Below are 18,211 nucleotides of genomic sequence, written 5' to 3'. Positions count from 1 at the left end.
ATCCATATACGCATTGATCTTGCTACACTTGACAGGTGCGATCATACCAGCACTAATGCACCGGATCCCATCAGAACTCCGCAGTAAGCGTGCTTGGGCGAGAGTAGTACTAGGATGGGTGACCTCCTGGGAAGTCCTCGTGTTGCACTTCTTTTTGTATTTATTGTTTTTCTTCCTGGCCTAAACAATCAAACCACGAGTTCAGTGAGTTGTCGCGTTCGGGGCCCTTCCCCTTCGGGAATTGGCAACTAGATTCGTTACGTCATCTCGAACAACTTTCATTTTTTACGCGTCTCCATCCGACTTCCCGATCAAAAGTTATGGCCGTTTGAAGTTTTCCACAAAAAATTCTCAGCAACTCAAAATCTCTCGTTGTTTTCCAACCTGTGAGGACTCCTCCGCCAAATATACCCCCAATAGAGTTACCAGAAAAAAATTTGGATCAAAAATCATTTTTTGACCTATTTTTAATGAATTTTTCAATATTACTGCCATGCCAAAATCTATCAAAAGTTATGACCACGAGTTCACCTTTTTCGTGCTATATTTTTTTTTTTTCTTGCTGACCCTCTAAATAAAAAAATTAAAGTACCTAGAAAAACGATCCTGAAATAGTGTTCTGTAGCGAGTTATCGCGTTCGGGGTCCAACCATTTTGAAACTGAAGCCCAATTGCAAATCCATATACGCATTGATCTTGCTACACTTGACAGGTGCGATCATACCAGCACTAATGCACCGGATCCCATCAGAACTCCGCAGTGAAGCGTGCTTGGGCGAGAGTAGTACTAGGATGGGTGACCTCCTGGGAAGTCCTCGTGTTGCACTTCTTTTTGTATTTATTGTTTTTCTTCCTGGCCTAAACAATCAAACCACGAGTTCAGTGAGTTGTCGCGTTCGGGGCCCTTCCCCTTCGGGAATTGGCAACTAGATTCGTTACGTCATCTCGAACAACTTTCATTTTTTACGCGTCTCCATCCGACTTCCCGATCAAAAGTTATGGCCGTTTGAAGTTTTCCACAAAAAATTCTCAGCAACTCAAAATCTCTCGTTGTTTTCCAACCTGTGAGGACTCCTCCGCCAAATATACCCCCAATAGAGTTACCAGAAAAAAATTTGGATCAAAAATCATTTTTTGACCTATTTTTAATGAATTTTTCAATATTACTGCCATGCCAAAATCTATCAAAAGTTATGACCACGAGTTCACCTTTTTCGTGCTATATTTTTTTTTTTCTTGCTGACCCTCTAAATAAAAAAATTAAAGTACCTAGAAAAACGATCCTGAAATAGTGTTCTGTAGCGAGTTATCGCGTTCGGGGTCCAACCATTTTGAAACTGAAGCCCAATTGCAAATCCATATACGCATTGATCTTGCTACACTTGACAGGTGCGATCATACCAGCACTAATGCACCGGATCCCATCAGAACTCCGCAGTAAGCGTGCTTGGGCGAGAGTAGTACTAGGATGGGTGACCTCCTGGGAAGTCCTCGTGTTGCACTTCTTTTTGTATTTATTGTTTTTCTTCCTGGCCTAAACAATCAAACCACGAGTTCAGTGAGTTGTCGCGTTCGGGGCCCTTCCCCTTCGGGAATTGGCAACTAGATTCGTTACGTCATCTCGAACAACTTTCATTTTTTACGCGTCTCCATCCGACTTCCCGATCAAAAGTTATGGCCGTTTGAAGTTTTCCACAAAAAATTCTCAGCAACTCAAAATCTCTCGTTGTTTTCCAACCTGTGAGGACTCCTCCGCCAAATATACCCCCAATAGAGTTACCAGAAAAAAATTTGGATCAAAAATCATTTTTTGACCTATTTTTAATGAATTTTTCAATATTACTGCCATGCCAAAATCTATCAAAAGTTATGACCACGAGTTCACCTTTTTCGTGCTATATTTTTTTTTTTTCTTGCTGACCCTCTAAATAAAAAAATTAAAGTACCTAGAAAAACGATCCTGAAATAGTGTTCTGTAGCGAGTTATCGCGTTCGGGGTCCAACCATTTTGAAACTGAAGCCCAATTGCAAATCCATATACGCATTGATCTTGCTACACTTGACAGGTGCGATCATACCAGCACTAATGCACCGGATCCCATCAGAACTCCGCAGTAAGCGTGCTTGGGCGAGAGTAGTACTAGGATGGGTGACCTCCTGGGAAGTCCTCGTGTTGCACTTCTTTTTGTATTTATTGTTTTTCTTCCTGGCCTAAACAATCAAACCACGAGTTCAGTGAGTTGTCGCGTTCGGGGCCCTTCCCCTTCGGGAATTGGCAACTAGATTCGTTACGTCATCTCGAACAACTTTCATTTTTTACGCGTCTCCATCCGACTTCCCGATCAAAAGTTATGGCCGTTTGAAGTTTTCCACAAAAAATTCTCAGCAACTCAAAATCTCTCGTTGTTTTCCAACCTGTGAGGACTCCTCCGCCAAATATACCCCCAATAGAGTTACCAGAAAAAAATTTGGATCAAAAATCATTTTTTGACCTATTTTTAATGAATTTTTCAATATTACTGCCATGCCAAAATCTATCAAAAGTTATGACCACGAGTTCACCTTTTTCGTGCTATATTTTTTTTTTTTCTTGCTGACCCTCTAAATAAAAAAATTAAAGTACCTAGAAAAACGATCCTGAAATAGTGTTCTGTAGCGAGTTATCGCGTTCGGGGTCCAACCATTTTGAAACTGAAGCCCAATTGCAAATCCATATACGCATTGATCTTGCTACACTTGACAGGTGCGATCATACCAGCACTAATGCACCGGATCCCATCAGAACTCCGCAGTAAGCGTGCTTGGGCGAGAGTAGTACTAGGATGGGTGACCTCCTGGGAAGTCCTCGTGTTGCACTTCTTTTTGTATTTATTGTTTTTCTTCCTGGCCTAAACAATCAAACCACGAGTTCAGTGAGTTGTCGCGTTCGGGGCCCTTCCCCTTCGGGAATTGGCAACTAGATTCGTTACGTCATCTCGAACAACTTTCATTTTTTACGCGTCTCCATCCGACTTCCCGATCAAAAGTTATGGCCGTTTGAAGTTTTCCACAAAAAATTCTCAGCAACTCAAAATCTCTCGTTGTTTTCCAACCTGTGAGGACTCCTCCGCCAAATATACCCCCAATAGAGTTACCAGAAAAAAATTTGGATCAAAAATCATTTTTTGACCTATTTTTAATGAATTTTTCAATATTACTGCCATGCCAAAATCTATCAAAAGTTATGACCACGAGTTCACCTTTTTCGTGCTATATTTTTTTTTTTTCTTGCTGACCCTCTAAATAAAAAAATTAAAGTACCTAGAAAAACGATCCTGAAATAGTGTTCTGTAGCGAGTTATCGCGTTCGGGGTCCAACCATTTTGAAACTGAAGCCCAATTGCAAATCCATATACGCATTGATCTTGCTACACTTGACAGGTGCGATCATACCAGCACTAATGCACCGGATCCCATCAGAACTCCGCAGTGAAGCGTGCTTGGGCGAGAGTAGTACTAGGATGGGTGACCTCCTGGGAAGTCCTCGTGTTGCACTTCTTTTTGTATTTATTGTTTTTCTTCCTGGCCTAAACAATCAAACCACGAGTTCAGTGAGTTGTCGCGTTCGGGGCCCTTCCCCTTCGGGAATTGGCAACTAGATTCGTTACGTCATCTCGAACAACTTTCATTTTTTACGCGTCTCCATCCGACTTCCCGATCAAAAGTTATGGCCGTTTGAAGTTTTCCACAAAAAATTCTCAGCAACTCAAAATCTCTCGTTGTTTTCCAACCTGTGAGGACTCCTCCGCCAAATATACCCCCAATAGAGTTACCAGAAAAAAATTTGGATCAAAAATCATTTTTTGACCTATTTTTAATGAATTTTTCAATATTACTGCCATGCCAAAATCTATCAAAAGTTATGACCACGAGTTCACCTTTTTCGTGCTATATTTTTTTTTTTTCTTGCTGACCCTCTAAATAAAAAAATTAAAGTACCTAGAAAAACGATCCTGAAATAGTGTTCTGTAGCGAGTTATCGCGTTCGGGGTCCAACCATTTTGAAACTGAAGCCCAATTGCAAATCCATATACGCATTGATCTTGCTACACTTGACAGGTGCGATCATACCAGCACTAATGCACCGGATCCCATCAGAACTCCGCAGTAAGCGTGCTTGGGCGAGAGTAGTACTAGGATGGGTGACCTCCTGGGAAGTCCTCGTGTTGCACTTCTTTTTGTATTTATTGTTTTTCTTCCTGGCCTAAACAATCAAACCACGAGTTCAGTGAGTTGTCGCGTTCGGGGCCCTTCCCCTTCGGGAATTGGCAACTAGATTCGTTACGTCATCTCGAACAACTTTCATTTTTTACGCGTCTCCATCCGACTTCCCGATCAAAAGTTATGGCCGTTTGAAGTTTTCCACAAAAAATTCTCAGCAACTCAAAATCTCTCGTTGTTTTCCAACCTGTGAGGACTCCTCCGCCAAATATACCCCCAATAGAGTTACCAGAAAAAAATTTGGATCAAAAATCATTTTTTGACCTATTTTTAATGAATTTTTCAATATTACTGCCATGCCAAAATCTATCAAAAGTTATGACCACGAGTTCACCTTTTTCGTGCTATATTTTTTTTTTTTTCTTGCTGACCCTCTAAATAAAAAAATTAAAGTACCTAGAAAAACGATCCTGAAATAGTGTTCTGTAGCGAGTTATCGCGTTCGGGGTCCAACCATTTTGAAACTGAAGCCCAATTGCAAATCCATATACGCATTGATCTTGCTACACTTGACAGGTGCGATCATACCAGCACTAATGCACCGGATCCCATCAGAACTCCGCAGTAAGCTGCTTGGGCGAGAGTAGTACTAGGATGGGTGACCTCCTGGGAAGTCCTCGTGTTGCACTTCTTTTTGTATTTATTGTTTTTCTTCCTGGCCTAAACAATCAAACCACGAGTTCAGTGAGTTGTCGCGTTCGGGGCCCTTCCCCTTCGGGAATTGGCAACTAGATTCGTTACGTCATCTCGAACAACTTTCATTTTTTACGCGTCTCCATCCGACTTCCCGATCAAAAGTTATGGCCGTTTGAAGTTTTCCACAAAAAATTCTCAGCAACTCAAAATCTCTCGTTGTTTTCCAACCTGTGAGGACTCCTCCGCCAAATATACCCCCAATAGAGTTACCAGAAAAAAATTTGGATCAAAAATCATTTTTTGACCTATTTTTAATGAATTTTTCAATATTACTGCCATGCCAAAATCTATCAAAAGTTATGACCACGAGTTCACCTTTTTCGTGCTATATTTTTTTTTTTTCTTGCTGACCCTCTAAATAAAAAAATTAAAGTACCTAGAAAAACGATCCTGAAATAGTGTTCTGTAGCGAGTTATCGCGTTCGGGGTCCAACCATTTTGAAACTGAAGCCCAATTGCAAATCCATATACGCATTGATCTTGCTACACTTGACAGGTGCGATCATACCAGCACTAATGCACCGGATCCCATCAGAACTCCGCAGTAAGCGTGCTTGGGCGAGAGTAGTACTAGGATGGGTGACCTCCTGGGAAGTCCTCGTGTTGCACTTCTTTTTGTATTTATTGTTTTTCTTCCTGGCCTAAACAATCAAACCACGAGTTCAGTGAGTTGTCGCGTTCGGGGCCCTTCCCCTTCGGGAATTGGCAACTAGATTCGTTACGTCATCTCGAACAACTTTCATTTTTTACGCGTCTCCATCCGACTTCCCGATCAAAAGTTATGGCCGTTTGAAGTTTTCCACAAAAAATTCTCAGCAACTCAAAATCTCTCGTTGTTTTCCAACCTGTGAGGACTCCTCCGCCAAATATACCCCCAATAGAGTTACCAGAAAAAAATTTGGATCAAAAATCATTTTTTACCTATTTTTAATGAATTTTTCAATATTACTGCCATGCCAAAATCTATCAAAAGTTATGACCACGAGTTCACCTTTTTCGTGCTATATTTTTTTTTTTTCTTGCTGACCCTCTAAATAAAAAAATTAAAGTACCTAGAAAAACGATCCTGAAATAGTGTTCTGTAGCGAGTTATCGCGTTCGGGGTCCAACCATTTTGAAACTGAAGCCCAATTGCAAATCCATATACGCATTGATCTTGCTACACTTGACAGGTGCGATCATACCAGCACTAATGCACCGGATCCCATCAGAACTCCGCAGTAAGCGTGCTTGGGCGAGAGTAGTACTAGGATGGGTGACCTCCTGGGAAGTCCTCGTGTTGCACTTCTTTTTGTATTTATTGTTTTTCTTCCTGGCCTAAACAATCAAACCACGAGTTCAGTGAGTTGTCGCGTTCGGGGCCCTTCCCCTTCGGGAATTGGCAACTAGATTCGTTACGTCATCTCGAACAACTTTCATTTTTTACGCGTCTCCATCCGACTTCCCGATCAAAAGTTATGGCCGTTTGAAGTTTTCCACAAAAAATTCTCAGCAACTCAAAATCTCTCGTTGTTTTCCAACCTGTGAGGACTCCTCCGCCAAATATACCCCCAATAGAGTTACCAGAAAAAAATTTGGATCAAAAATCATTTTTTGACCTATTTTTAATGAATTTTTCAATATTACTGCCATGCCAAAATCTATCAAAAGTTATGACCACGAGTTCACCTTTTTCGTGCTATATTTTTTTTTTTTCTTGCTGACCCTCTAAATAAAAAAATTAAAGTACCTAGAAAAACGATCCTGAAATAGTGTTCTGTAGCGAGTTATCGCGTTCGGGGTCCAACCATTTTGAAACTGAAGCCCAATTGCAAATCCATATACGCATTGATCTTGCTACACTTGACAGGTGCGATCATACCAGCACTAATGCACCGGATCCCATCAGAACTCCGCAGTTAAGCTCGCTTGGGCGAGAGTAGTACTAGGATGGGTGACCTCCTGGGAAGTCCTCGTGTTGCACTTCTTTTTGTATTTATTGTTTTTCTTCCTGGCCTAAACAATCAAACCACGAGTTCAGTGAGTTGTCGCGTTCGGGGCCCTTCCCCTTCGGGAATTGGCAACTAGATTCGTTACGTCATCTCGAACAACTTTCATTTTTTACGCGTCTCCATCCGACTTCCCGATCAAAAGTTATGGCCGTTTGAAGTTTTCCACAAAAAATTCTCAGCAACTCAAAATCTCTCGTTGTTTTCCAACCTGTGAGGACTCCTCCGCCAAATATACCCCCAATAGAGTTACCAGAAAAAAATTTGGATCAAAAATCATTTTTTGACCTATTTTTAATGAATTTTTCAATATTACTGCCATGCCAAAATCTATCAAAAGTTATGACCACGAGTTCACCTTTTTCGTGCTATATTTTTTTTTTTTCTTGCTGACCCTCTAAATAAAAAAATTAAAGTACCTAGAAAAACGATCCTGAAATAGTGTTCTGTAGCGAGTTATCGCGTTCGGGGTCCAACCATTTTGAAACTGAAGCCCAATTGCAAATCCATATACGCATTGATCTTGCTACACTTGACAGGTGCGATCATACCAGCACTAATGCACCGGATCCCATCAGAACTCCGCAGTAAGCGTGCTTGGGCGAGAGTAGTACTAGGATGGGTGACCTCCTGGGAAGTCCTCGTGTTGCACTTCTTTTTGTATTTATTGTTTTTCTTCCTGGCCTAAACAATCAAACCACGAGTTCAGTGAGTTGTCGCGTTCGGGGCCCTTCCCCTTCGGGAATTGGCAACTAGATTCGTTACGTCATCTCGAACAACTTTCATTTTTTACGCGTCTCCATCCGACTTCCCGATCAAAAGTTATGGCCGTTTGAAGTTTTCCACAAAAAATTCTCAGCAACTCAAAATCTCTCGTTGTTTTCCAACCTGTGAGGACTCCTCCGCCAAATATACCCCCAATAGAGTTACCAGAAAAAAATTTGGATCAAAAATCATTTTTTGACCTATTTTTAATGAATTTTTCAATATTACTGCCATGCCAAAATCTATCAAAAGTTATGACCACGAGTTCACCTTTTTCGTGCTATATTTTTTTTTTTTTCTTGCTGACCCTCTAAATAAAAAAATTAAAGTACCTAGAAAAACGATCCTGAAATAGTGTTCTGTAGCGAGTTATCGCGTTCGGGGTCCAACCATTTTGAAACTGAAGCCCAATTGCAAATCCATATACGCATTGATCTTGCTACACTTGACAGGTGCGATCATACCAGCACTAATGCACCGGATCCCATCAGAACTCCGCAGCTAAGCGTGCTTGGCGAGAGTAGTACTAGGATGGGTGACCTCCTGGGAAGTCCTCGTGTTGCACTTCTTTTTGTATTTATTGTTTTTCTTCCTGGCCTAAACAATCAACCACGAGTTCAGTGAGTTGTCGCGTTCGGGGCCCTTCCCCTTCGGGAATTGGCAACTAGATTCGTTACGTCATCTCGAACAACTTTCATTTTTTACGCGTCTCCATCCGACTTCCCGATCAAAAGTTATGGCCGTTTGAAGTTTTCCACAAAAAATTCTCAGCAACTCAAAATCTCTCGTTGTTTTCCAACCTGTGAGGACTCCTCCGCCAAATATACCCCCAATAGAGTTACCAGAAAAAAATTTGGATCAAAAATCATTTTTTGACCTATTTTTAATGAATTTTTCAATATTACTGCCATGCCAAAATCTATCAAAAGTTATGACCACGAGTTCACCTTTTTCGTGCTATATTTTTTTTTTTTCTTGCTGACCCTCTAAATAAAAAAATTAAAGTACCTAGAAAAACGATCCTGAAATAGTGTTCTGTAGCGAGTTATCGCGTTCGGGGTCCAACCATTTTGAAACTGAAGCCCAATTGCAAATCCATATACGCATTGATCTTGCTACACTTGACAGGTGCGATCATACCAGCACTAATGCACGGATCCCATCAGAACTCCGCAGTTAAGCTCGCTTGGGCGAGAGTAGTACTAGGATGGGTGACCTCCTGGGAAGTCCTCGTGTTGCACTTCTTTTTGTATTTATTGTTTTTCTTCCTGGCCTAAACAATCAAACCACGAGTTCAGTGAGTTGTCGCGTTCGGGGCCCTTCCCCTTCGGGAATTGGCAACTAGATTCGTTACGTCATCTCGAACAACTTTCATTTTTTACGCGTCTCCATCCGACTTCCCGATCAAAAGTTATGGCCGTTTGAAGTTTTCCACAAAAAATTCTCAGCAACTCAAAATCTCTCGTTGTTTTCCAACCTGTGAGGACTCCTCCGCCAAATATACCCCCAATAGAGTTACCAGAAAAAAATTTGGATCAAAAATCATTTTTTGACCTATTTTTAATGAATTTTTCAATATTACTGCCATGCCAAAATCTATCAAAAGTTATGACCACGAGTTCACCTTTTTCGTGCTATATTTTTTTTTTTTTCTTGCTGACCCTCTAAATAAAAAAATTAAAGTACCTAGAAAAACGATCCTGAAATAGTGTTCTGTAGCGAGTTATCGCGTTCGGGGTCCAACCATTTTGAAACTGAAGCCCAATTGCAAATCCATATACGCATTGATCTTGCTACACTTGACAGGTGCGATCATACCAGCACTAATGCACCGGATCCCATCAGAACTCCGCAGTAAGCGTGCTCGGGCGAGAGTAGTACTAGGATGGGTGACCTCCTGGGAAGTCCTCGTGTTGCACTTCTTTTTGTATTTATTGTTTTTCTTCCTGGCCTAAACAATCAAACCACGAGTTCAGTGAGTTGTCGCGTTCGGGGCCCTTCCCCTTCGGGAATTGGCAACTAGATTCGTTACGTCATCTCGAACAACTTTCATTTTTTACGCGTCTCCATCCGACTTCCCGATCAAAAGTTATGGCCGTTTGAAGTTTTCCACAAAAAATTCTCAGCAACTCAAAATCTCTCGTTGTTTTCCAACCTGTGAGGACTCCTCCGCCAAATATACCCCCAATAGAGTTACCAGAAAAAAATTTGGATCAAAAATCATTTTTTGACCTATTTTTAATGAATTTTTCAATATTACTGCCATGCCAAAATCTATCAAAAGTTATGACCACGAGTTCACCTTTTTCGTGCTATATTTTTTTTTTTCTTGCTACCCTCTAAATAAAAAAATTAAAGTACCTAGAAAAACGATCCTGAAATAGTGTTCTGTAGCGAGTTATCGCGTTCGGGGTCCAACCATTTTGAAACTGAAGCCCAATTGCAAATCCATATACGCATTGATCTTGCTACACTTGACAGGTGCGATCATACCAGCACTAATGCACCGGATCCCATCAGAACTCCGCAGTAAGCGTGCTGGGCGAGAGTAGTACTAGGATGGGTGACCTCCTGGGAAGTCCTCGTGTTGCACTTCTTTTTGTATTTATTGTTTTTCTTCCTGGCCTAAACAATCAAACCACGAGTTCAGTGAGTTGTCGCGTTCGGGGCCCTTCCCCTTCGGGAATTGGCAACTAGATTCGTTACGTCATCTCGAACAACTTTCATTTTTTACGCGTCTCCATCCGACTTCCCGATCAAAAGTTATGGCCGTTTGAAGTTTTCCACAAAAAATTCTCAGCAACTCAAAATCTCTCGTTGTTTTCCAACCTGTGAGGACTCCTCCGCCAAATATACCCCCAATAGAGTTACCAGAAAAAAATTTGGATCAAAAATCATTTTTTGACCTATTTTTAATGAATTTTTCAATATTACTGCCATGCCAAAATCTATCAAAAGTTATGACCACGAGTTCACCTTTTTCGTGCTATATTTTTTTTTTTCTTGCTGACCCTCTAAATAAAAAAATTAAAGTACCTAGAAAAACGATCCTGAAATAGTGTTCTGTAGCGAGTTATCGCGTTCGGGGTCCAACCATTTTGAAACTGAAGCCCAATTGCAAATCCATATACGCATTGATCTTGCTACACTTGACAGGTGCGATCATACCAGCACTAATGCACCGGATCCCATCAGAACTCCGCAGTTAAGCTCGCTTGGGCGAGAGTAGTACTAGGATGGGTGACCTCCTGGGAAGTCCTCGTGTTGCACTTCTTTTTGTATTTATTGTTTTTCTTCCTGGCCTAAACAATCAAACCACGAGTTCAGTGAGTTGTCGCGTTCGGGGCCCTTCCCCTTCGGGAATTGGCAACTAGATTCGTTACGTCATCTCGAACAACTTTCATTTTTTACGCGTCTCCATCCGACTTCCCGATCAAAAGTTATGGCCGTTTGAAGTTTTCCACAAAAAATTCTCAGCAACTCAAAATCTCTCGTTGTTTTCCAACCTGTGAGGACTCCTCCGCCAAATATACCCCCAATAGAGTTACCAGAAAAAAATTTGGATCAAAAATCATTTTTTGACCTATTTTTAATGAATTTTTCAATATTACTGCCATGCCAAAATCTATCAAAAGTTATGACCACGAGTTCACCTTTTTCGTGCTATATTTTTTTTTTTTCTTGCTGACCCTCTAAATAAAAAAATTAAAGTACCTAGAAAAACGATCCTGAAATAGTGTTCTGTAGCGAGTTATCGCGTTCGGGTCCAACCATTTTGAAACTGAAGCCCAATTGCAAATCCATATACGCATTGATCTTGCTACACTTGACAGGTGCGATCATACCAGCACTAATGCACCGGATCCCATCAGAACTCCGCAGTAAGCGTGCTGGGCGAGAGTAGTACTAGGATGGGTGACCTCCTGGGAAGTCCTCGTGTTGCACTTCTTTTTGTATTTATTGTTTTTCTTCCTGGCCTAAACAATCAAACCACGAGTTCAGTGAGTTGTCGCGTTCGGGGCCCTTCCCCTTCGGGAATTGGCAACTAGATTCGTTACGTCATCTCGAACAACTTTCATTTTTTACGCGTCTCCATCCGACTTCCCGATCAAAAGTTATGGCCGTTTGAAGTTTTCCACAAAAAATTCTCAGCAACTCAAAATCTCTCGTTGTTTTCCAACCTGTGAGGACTCCTCCGCCAAATATACCCCCAATAGAGTTACCAGAAAAAAATTTGGATCAAAAATCATTTTTTGACCTATTTTTAATGAATTTTTCAATATTACTGCCATGCCAAAATCTATCAAAAGTTATGACCACGAGTTCACCTTTTTCGTGCTATATTTTTTTTTTTCTTGCTGACCCTCTAAATAAAAAAATTAAAGTACCTAGAAAAACGATCCTGAAATAGTGTTCTGTAGCGAGTTATCGCGTTCGGGGTCCAACCATTTTGAAACTGAAGCCCAATTGCAAATCCATATACGCATTGATCTTGCTACACTTGACAGGTGCGATCATACCAGCACTAATGCACCGGATCCCATCAGAACTCCGCAGTAAGCGTGCTGGGCGAGAGTAGTACTAGGATGGGTGACCTCCTGGGAAGTCCTCGTGTTGCACTTCTTTTTGTATTTATTGTTTTTCTTCCTGGCCTAAACAATCAAACCACGAGTTCAGTGAGTTGTCGCGTTCGGGGCCCTTCCCCTTCGGGAATTGGCAACTAGATTCGTTACGTCATCTCGAACAACTTTCATTTTTTACGCGTCTCCATCCGACTTCCCGATCAAAAGTTATGGCCGTTTGAAGTTTTCCACAAAAAATTCTCAGCAACTCAAAATCTCTCGTTGTTTTCCAACCTGTGAGGACTCCTCCGCCAAATATACCCCCAATAGAGTTACCAGAAAAAAATTTGGATCAAAAATCATTTTTTGACCTATTTTTAATGAATTTTTCAATATTACTGCCATGCCAAAATCTATCAAAAGTTATGACCACGAGTTCACCTTTTTCGTGCTATATTTTTTTTTTTTTCTTGCTGACCCTCTAAATAAAAAAATTAAAGTACCTAGAAAAACGATCCTGAAATAGTGTTCTGTAGCGAGTTATCGCGTTCGGGGTCCAACCATTTTGAAACTGAAGCCCAATTGCAAATCCATATACGCATTGATCTTGCTACACTTGACAGGTGCGATCATACCAGCACTAATGCACCGGATCCCATCAGAACTCCGCAGTAAGCTGCTTGGGCGAGAGTAGTACTAGGATGGGTGACCTCCTGGGAAGTCCTCGTGTTGCACTTCTTTTTGTATTTATTGTTTTTCTTCCTGGCCTAAACAATCAAACCACGAGTTCAGTGAGTTGTCGCGTTCGGGGCCCTTCCCCTTCGGGAATTGGCAACTAGATTCGTTACGTCATCTCGAACAACTTTCATTTTTTACGCGTCTCCATCCGACTTCCCGATCAAAAGTTATGGCCGTTTGAAGTTTTCCACAAAAAATTCTCAGCAACTCAAAATCTCTCGTTGTTTTCCAACCTGTGAGGACTCCTCCGCCAAATATACCCCCAATAGAGTTACCAGAAAAAAATTTGGATCAAAAATCATTTTTTGACCTATTTTTAATGAATTTTTCAATATTACTGCCATGCCAAAATCTATCAAAAGTTATGACCACGAGTTCACCTTTTTCGTGCTATATTTTTTTTTTTTCTTGCTGACCCTCTAAATAAAAAAATTAAAGTACCTAGAAAAACGATCCTGAAATAGTGTTCTGTAGCGAGTTATCGCGTTCGGGGTCCAACCATTTTGAAACTGAAGCCCAATTGCAAATCCATATACGCATTGATCTTGCTACACTTGACAGGTGCGATCATACCAGCACTAATGCACCGGATCCCATCAGAACTCCGCAGTAAGCGTGCTCGGGCGAGAGTAGTACTAGGATGGGTGACTCCTGGGAAGTCCTCGTGTTGCACTTCTTTTTGTATTTATTGTTTTTCTTCCTGGCCTAAACAATCAAACCACGAGTTCAGTGAGTTGTCGCGTTCGGGGCCCTTCCCCTTCGGGAATTGGCAACTAGATTCGTTACGTCATCTCGAACAACTCATACGCTCCTCCGACCACAATTATTTATTTCAAAAAATCAATTTTTTTTACCTTGACTCCTCCGCCAAATATACCCCCAATAGAGTTACCAGAAAAAATTTGGATCAAAAATCATTTTTTGACCTATTTTTAATGAATTTTTCAATATTACTGCCATGCCAAAATCTATCAAAAGTTATGACCACGAGTTCACCTTTTTCGTGCTATATTTTTTTTTTTCTTGCTGACCCTCTAAATAAAAAAATTAAAGTATCTAGAAAAACGATCCTGAAATAGTGTTCTGTAGCGAGTTATCGCGTTCGGGGTCCAACCATTTTGAAACTGAAGCCCAATTGCAAATCCATATTCGCATTGATCTTGCTACACTTGACAGGTGCGATCATACCAGCACTAATGCACCGGATCCCATCAGAACTCCGCAGATAAGCGTGCTCGGGGGAGAGTAGTACTAGGATGGATGACCTCCTGGGAAGTCCTCTTGTTGCACTTCTTTTTGTATTTATTGTTTTTCTTCCTGGCCTAAACAATCAAACCACGAGTTCAGTGAGTTGTCGCGTTCGGGGCCCTTCCCCTTCGGGAATTGGCAACTAGATTCGTTACGTCATCTCGAACAACTTTCATTTTTTACGCGTCTCCATCCGACTTCCCGATCAAAAGTTATGGCCGTTTGAAGTTTTCCACAAAAAATTCTCAGCAACTCAAAATCTCTCGTTGTTTTCCAACCTGTGAGGACTCCTCCGCCAAATATACCCCCAATAGAGTTACCAGAAAAAAATTTGGATCAAAAATCATTTTTTGACCTATTTTTAATGAATTTTTCAATATTACTTCCATGCCAAAATCTATCAAAAGTTATGACCACGAGTTCACCTTTTTCTTGCTATATTTTTTTTTTTTTCTTGTTGACCCTCGAAATAAAAAAATTAAAGTACCTAGAAAAACGATCCTGAAATAGTGTTCTGTAGCGAGTTATCGCGTTCGGGGTCCAACCATTTTGAAACTGAAGCCCAATTGCAAATCCATATACGCATTGATCTTGCTACACTTGACAGGTGCGATCATACCAGCACTAATGCACCGGATCCCATCAGAACTCCGCAGCTAAGCTCGCTCGGACGAGAGTAGTACTAGGATGGGTGACCTCCTGGGAAGTCCTCGTGTTGCACTTCTTTTTGTATTTATTGTTTTTCTTCCTGGCCTAAACAATCAAACCACGAGTTCAGTGAGTTGTCGCGTTCGGGGCCCTTCCCCTTCGGGAATTGGCAACTAGATTCGTTACGTCATCTCGAACAACTTTCATTTTTTACGCGTCTCCATCCGACTTCCCGATCAAAAGTTATGGCCGTTTGAAGTTTTCCACAAAAAATTCTCAGCAACTCAAAATCTCTCGTTGTTTTCCAACCTGTGAGGACTCCTCCGCCAAATATACCCCCAATAGAGTTACCAGAAAAAAATTTGGATCAAAAATCATTTTTTGACCTATTTTTAATGAATTTTTCAATATTACTGCCATGCCAAAATCTATCAAAAGTTATGACCACGAGTTCACCTTTTTCGTGCTATATTTTTTTTTTTTCTTGCTAACCCTCTAAATAAAAAAATTAAAGTACCTAGAAAAACGATCCTGAAATAGTGTTCTGTAGCGAGTTATCGCGTTCGGGGTCCAACCATTTTGAAACTGAAGCCCAATTGCAAATCCATATACGCATTGATCTTGCTACACTTGACAGGTGCGATCATACCAGCACTAATGCACCGGATCCCATCAGAACTCCGCAGGTAAGCGTGCTCGGGCGAGAGCAGTACTAGGATGGGTGACGTCCTGGGAAGTCCTCGTGTTGCACTTCTTTTTGTATTTATTGTTTTTCTTCCTGGCCTAAACAATCAAACCACGAGTTCAGTGAGTTGTCGCGTTCGGGGCCCTTCCCCTTCGGGAATTGGCAACTAGATTCGTTACGTCATCTCGAACAACTGACTCCTCCGCCAAATATACCCCCAATAGAGTTACCAGAAAAAAATTTGGATCAAAAATCATTTTTTGACCTATTTTTAATGAATTTTTCAATATTACTGCCATGCCAAAATCTATCAAAAGTTATGACCACGAGTTCACCTTTTTCGTGCTATATTTTTTTTTTTTCTTGCTGACCCTCTAAATAAAAAAATTAAAGTATCTAGAAAAACGATCCTGAAATAGTGTTCTGTAGCGAGTTATCGCGTTCGGGGTCCAACCATTTTGAAACTGAAGCCCAATTGCAAATCCATATTCGCATTGATCTTGCTACACTTGACAGGTGCGATCATACCAGCACTAATGCACCGGATCCCATCAGAACTCCGCAGATAAGCGTGCTCGGGGGAGAGTAGTACTAGGATGGATGACCTCCTGGGAAGTCCTCTTGTTGCACTTCTTTTTGTATTTATTGTTTTTCTTCCTGGCCTAAACAATCAAACCACGAGTTCAGTGAGTTGTCGCGTTCGGGGCCCTTCCCCTTCGGGAATTGGCAACTAGATTCGTTACGTCATCTCGAACAACTTTCATTTTTTACGCGTCTCCATCCGACTTCCCGATCAAAAGTTATGGCCGTTTGAAGTTTTCCACAAAAAATTCTCAGCAACTCAAAATCTCTCGTTGTTTTCCAACCTGTGAGGACTCCTCCGCCAAATATACCCCCAATAGAGTTACCAGAAAAAAATTTGGATCAAAAATCATTTTTTGACCTATTTTTAATGAATTTTTCAATATTACTTCCATGCCAAAATCTATCAAAAGTTATGACCACGAGTTCACCTTTTTCTTGCTATATTTTTTTTTTTTTCTTGTTGACCCTCGAAATAAAAAAATTAAAGTACCTAGAAAAACGATCCTGAAATAGTGTTCTGTAGCGAGTTATCGCGTTCGGGGTCCAACCATTTTGAAACTGAAGCCCAATTGCAAATCCATATACGCATTGATCTTGCTACACTTGACAGGTGCGATCATACCAGCACTAATGCACCGGATCCCATCAGAACTCCGCAGCTAAGCTCGCTCGGACGAGAGTAGTACTAGGATAGTTGACCTCCTGGGAAGTCCTCGTGTTGCACTTCTTTTTGTATTTAGTGTTTTTCTTCCTGGCCTAAACAATCAAACCACGAGTTCAGTGAGTTGTCGCGTTCGGGGCCCTTCCCCTTCGGGAATTGGCAACTAGATTCGTTACGTCATCTCGAACAACTTTCATTTTTTACGCGTCTCCATCCGACTTCCCGATCAAAAGTTATGGCCGTTTGAAGTTTTCCACAAAAAATTCTCAGCAACTCAAAATCTCTCGTTGTTTTCCAACCTGTGAGGACTCCTCCGCCAAATATACCCCCAATAGAGTTACCAGAAAAAAATTTGGATCAAAAATCATTTTTTGACCTATTTTTAATGAATTTTTCAATATTACTGCCATGCCAAAATCTATCAAAAGTTATGACCACGAGTTCACCTTTTTCGTGCTATATTTTTTTTTTTCTTGCTAACCCTCTAAATAAAAAAATTAAAGTACCTAGAAAAACGATCCTGAAATAGTGTTCTGTAGCGAGTTATCGCGTTCGGGGTCCAACCATTTTGAAACTGAAGCCCAATTGCAAATCCATATACGCATTGATCTTGCTACACTTGACAGGTGCGATCATACCAGCACTAATGCACCGGATCCCATCAGAACTCCGCAGCTAAGCGTGCTTGTGCGAGAATAGTACTAGGATGGGTGACCTCCTGGGAAGTCCTCGTGTTGCACTTCTTTTTGTATTTATTGTTTTTCTTCCTGGCCTAAACAATCAAACCACGAGTTCAGTGAGTAGTCGCGTTCGGGGCCCTTCCCCTTCGGGAATTGGCAACTAGATTCGTTACGTCATCTCGAACAACTGACTCCTCCGCCAAATATACCCCCAATAGAGTTACCAGAAAAAAATTTGGATCAAAAATCATTTTTTGACCTATTTTTAATGAATTTTTCAATATTACTGCCATGCCAAAATCTATCAAAAGTTATGACCACGAGTTCACCTTTTTCGTGCTATATTTTTTTTTTTTCTTGCTGACCCTCTAAATAAAAAAATTAAAGTATCTAGAAAAACGATCCTGAAATAGTGTTCTGTAGCGAGTTATCGCGTTCGGGGTCCAACCATTTTGAAACTGAAGCCCAATTGCAAATCCATATTCGCATTGATCTTGCTACACTTGACAGGTGCGATCATACCAGCACTAATGCACCGGATCCCATCAGAACTCCGCAGATAAGCGTGCTCGGGGAGAGTAGTACTAGGATGGATGACCTCCTGGGAAGTCCTCTGTTGCACTTCTTTTTGTATTTATTGTTTTTCTTCCTGGCCTAAACAATCAAACCACGAGTTCAGTGAGTTGTCGCGTTCG

At 41.1% G+C, this 18,211-nt stretch overlaps 28 non-coding genes across 28 annotated transcripts; all 28 read left to right on the top strand.

Annotated features, from left to right (window-relative positions):
* Positions 1-33: 33 nt before the first annotated feature.
* Positions 34-151, top strand: LOC137833822 (5S ribosomal RNA). The gene has a single exon (XR_011084869.1). It is a non-coding gene; the product is annotated as a 5S ribosomal RNA (ribosomal RNA).
* A 559-nt stretch (positions 152-710) lies between these two features.
* Positions 711-829, top strand: LOC137833815 (5S ribosomal RNA). The gene has a single exon (XR_011084862.1). It is a non-coding gene; the product is annotated as a 5S ribosomal RNA (ribosomal RNA).
* Positions 830-1,387: 558 nt separating this feature from the next.
* LOC137833821 (5S ribosomal RNA) lies at positions 1,388-1,505 on the top strand. The gene has a single exon (XR_011084868.1). It is a non-coding gene; the product is annotated as a 5S ribosomal RNA (ribosomal RNA).
* A 559-nt stretch (positions 1,506-2,064) lies between these two features.
* On the top strand, positions 2,065-2,182 carry LOC137833820 (5S ribosomal RNA). Its single transcript, XR_011084867.1, has one exon. It is a non-coding gene; the product is annotated as a 5S ribosomal RNA (ribosomal RNA).
* A 559-nt stretch (positions 2,183-2,741) lies between these two features.
* On the top strand, positions 2,742-2,859 carry LOC137833819 (5S ribosomal RNA). The gene has a single exon (XR_011084866.1). It is a non-coding gene; the product is annotated as a 5S ribosomal RNA (ribosomal RNA).
* A 559-nt stretch (positions 2,860-3,418) lies between these two features.
* Positions 3,419-3,537, top strand: LOC137833803 (5S ribosomal RNA). Its single transcript, XR_011084851.1, has one exon. It is a non-coding gene; the product is annotated as a 5S ribosomal RNA (ribosomal RNA).
* A 559-nt stretch (positions 3,538-4,096) lies between these two features.
* Positions 4,097-4,214, top strand: LOC137833818 (5S ribosomal RNA). Its single transcript, XR_011084865.1, has one exon. It is a non-coding gene; the product is annotated as a 5S ribosomal RNA (ribosomal RNA).
* Positions 4,215-4,774: 560 nt separating this feature from the next.
* On the top strand, positions 4,775-4,891 carry LOC137833655 (5S ribosomal RNA). Its single transcript, XR_011084751.1, has one exon. It is a non-coding gene; the product is annotated as a 5S ribosomal RNA (ribosomal RNA).
* A 559-nt stretch (positions 4,892-5,450) lies between these two features.
* Positions 5,451-5,568, top strand: LOC137833817 (5S ribosomal RNA). Its single transcript, XR_011084864.1, has one exon. It is a non-coding gene; the product is annotated as a 5S ribosomal RNA (ribosomal RNA).
* Positions 5,569-6,126: 558 nt separating this feature from the next.
* Positions 6,127-6,244, top strand: LOC137833816 (5S ribosomal RNA). Its single transcript, XR_011084863.1, has one exon. It is a non-coding gene; the product is annotated as a 5S ribosomal RNA (ribosomal RNA).
* Positions 6,245-6,803: 559 nt separating this feature from the next.
* Positions 6,804-6,922, top strand: LOC137833809 (5S ribosomal RNA). The gene has a single exon (XR_011084856.1). It is a non-coding gene; the product is annotated as a 5S ribosomal RNA (ribosomal RNA).
* A 559-nt stretch (positions 6,923-7,481) lies between these two features.
* On the top strand, positions 7,482-7,599 carry LOC137833814 (5S ribosomal RNA). The gene has a single exon (XR_011084861.1). It is a non-coding gene; the product is annotated as a 5S ribosomal RNA (ribosomal RNA).
* Positions 7,600-8,159: 560 nt separating this feature from the next.
* On the top strand, positions 8,160-8,277 carry LOC137833614 (5S ribosomal RNA). Its single transcript, XR_011084712.1, has one exon. It is a non-coding gene; the product is annotated as a 5S ribosomal RNA (ribosomal RNA).
* Positions 8,278-8,835: 558 nt separating this feature from the next.
* LOC137833647 (5S ribosomal RNA) lies at positions 8,836-8,953 on the top strand. The gene has a single exon (XR_011084743.1). It is a non-coding gene; the product is annotated as a 5S ribosomal RNA (ribosomal RNA).
* A 560-nt stretch (positions 8,954-9,513) lies between these two features.
* On the top strand, positions 9,514-9,631 carry LOC137833608 (5S ribosomal RNA). Its single transcript, XR_011084706.1, has one exon. It is a non-coding gene; the product is annotated as a 5S ribosomal RNA (ribosomal RNA).
* A 557-nt stretch (positions 9,632-10,188) lies between these two features.
* On the top strand, positions 10,189-10,305 carry LOC137833651 (5S ribosomal RNA). Its single transcript, XR_011084747.1, has one exon. It is a non-coding gene; the product is annotated as a 5S ribosomal RNA (ribosomal RNA).
* A 558-nt stretch (positions 10,306-10,863) lies between these two features.
* Positions 10,864-10,982, top strand: LOC137833808 (5S ribosomal RNA). The gene has a single exon (XR_011084855.1). It is a non-coding gene; the product is annotated as a 5S ribosomal RNA (ribosomal RNA).
* A 558-nt stretch (positions 10,983-11,540) lies between these two features.
* On the top strand, positions 11,541-11,657 carry LOC137833650 (5S ribosomal RNA). The gene has a single exon (XR_011084746.1). It is a non-coding gene; the product is annotated as a 5S ribosomal RNA (ribosomal RNA).
* Positions 11,658-12,215: 558 nt separating this feature from the next.
* On the top strand, positions 12,216-12,332 carry LOC137833649 (5S ribosomal RNA). Its single transcript, XR_011084745.1, has one exon. It is a non-coding gene; the product is annotated as a 5S ribosomal RNA (ribosomal RNA).
* Positions 12,333-12,892: 560 nt separating this feature from the next.
* Positions 12,893-13,009, top strand: LOC137833654 (5S ribosomal RNA). Its single transcript, XR_011084750.1, has one exon. It is a non-coding gene; the product is annotated as a 5S ribosomal RNA (ribosomal RNA).
* A 559-nt stretch (positions 13,010-13,568) lies between these two features.
* Positions 13,569-13,685, top strand: LOC137833656 (5S ribosomal RNA). The gene has a single exon (XR_011084752.1). It is a non-coding gene; the product is annotated as a 5S ribosomal RNA (ribosomal RNA).
* A 498-nt stretch (positions 13,686-14,183) lies between these two features.
* On the top strand, positions 14,184-14,302 carry LOC137833620 (5S ribosomal RNA). Its single transcript, XR_011084718.1, has one exon. It is a non-coding gene; the product is annotated as a 5S ribosomal RNA (ribosomal RNA).
* Positions 14,303-14,862: 560 nt separating this feature from the next.
* Positions 14,863-14,981, top strand: LOC137833630 (5S ribosomal RNA). Its single transcript, XR_011084727.1, has one exon. It is a non-coding gene; the product is annotated as a 5S ribosomal RNA (ribosomal RNA).
* Positions 14,982-15,540: 559 nt separating this feature from the next.
* LOC137833628 (5S ribosomal RNA) lies at positions 15,541-15,659 on the top strand. The gene has a single exon (XR_011084726.1). It is a non-coding gene; the product is annotated as a 5S ribosomal RNA (ribosomal RNA).
* Positions 15,660-16,104: 445 nt separating this feature from the next.
* On the top strand, positions 16,105-16,223 carry LOC137833619 (5S ribosomal RNA). Its single transcript, XR_011084717.1, has one exon. It is a non-coding gene; the product is annotated as a 5S ribosomal RNA (ribosomal RNA).
* A 560-nt stretch (positions 16,224-16,783) lies between these two features.
* LOC137833664 (5S ribosomal RNA) lies at positions 16,784-16,902 on the top strand. The gene has a single exon (XR_011084759.1). It is a non-coding gene; the product is annotated as a 5S ribosomal RNA (ribosomal RNA).
* A 558-nt stretch (positions 16,903-17,460) lies between these two features.
* LOC137833807 (5S ribosomal RNA) lies at positions 17,461-17,579 on the top strand. The gene has a single exon (XR_011084854.1). It is a non-coding gene; the product is annotated as a 5S ribosomal RNA (ribosomal RNA).
* Positions 17,580-18,024: 445 nt separating this feature from the next.
* Positions 18,025-18,141, top strand: LOC137833660 (5S ribosomal RNA). Its single transcript, XR_011084756.1, has one exon. It is a non-coding gene; the product is annotated as a 5S ribosomal RNA (ribosomal RNA).
* Positions 18,142-18,211: the final 70 nt, after the last annotated feature.

The sequence above is a fragment of the Phaseolus vulgaris genome, chromosome 6, assembly GCF_000499845.2.
Source record: "Phaseolus vulgaris cultivar G19833 chromosome 6, P. vulgaris v2.0, whole genome shotgun sequence".
Classification (NCBI taxonomy): domain Eukaryota; kingdom Viridiplantae; phylum Streptophyta; class Magnoliopsida; order Fabales; family Fabaceae; genus Phaseolus; species Phaseolus vulgaris.
This window is presented reverse-complemented; position numbering and strand designations above follow the sequence as displayed.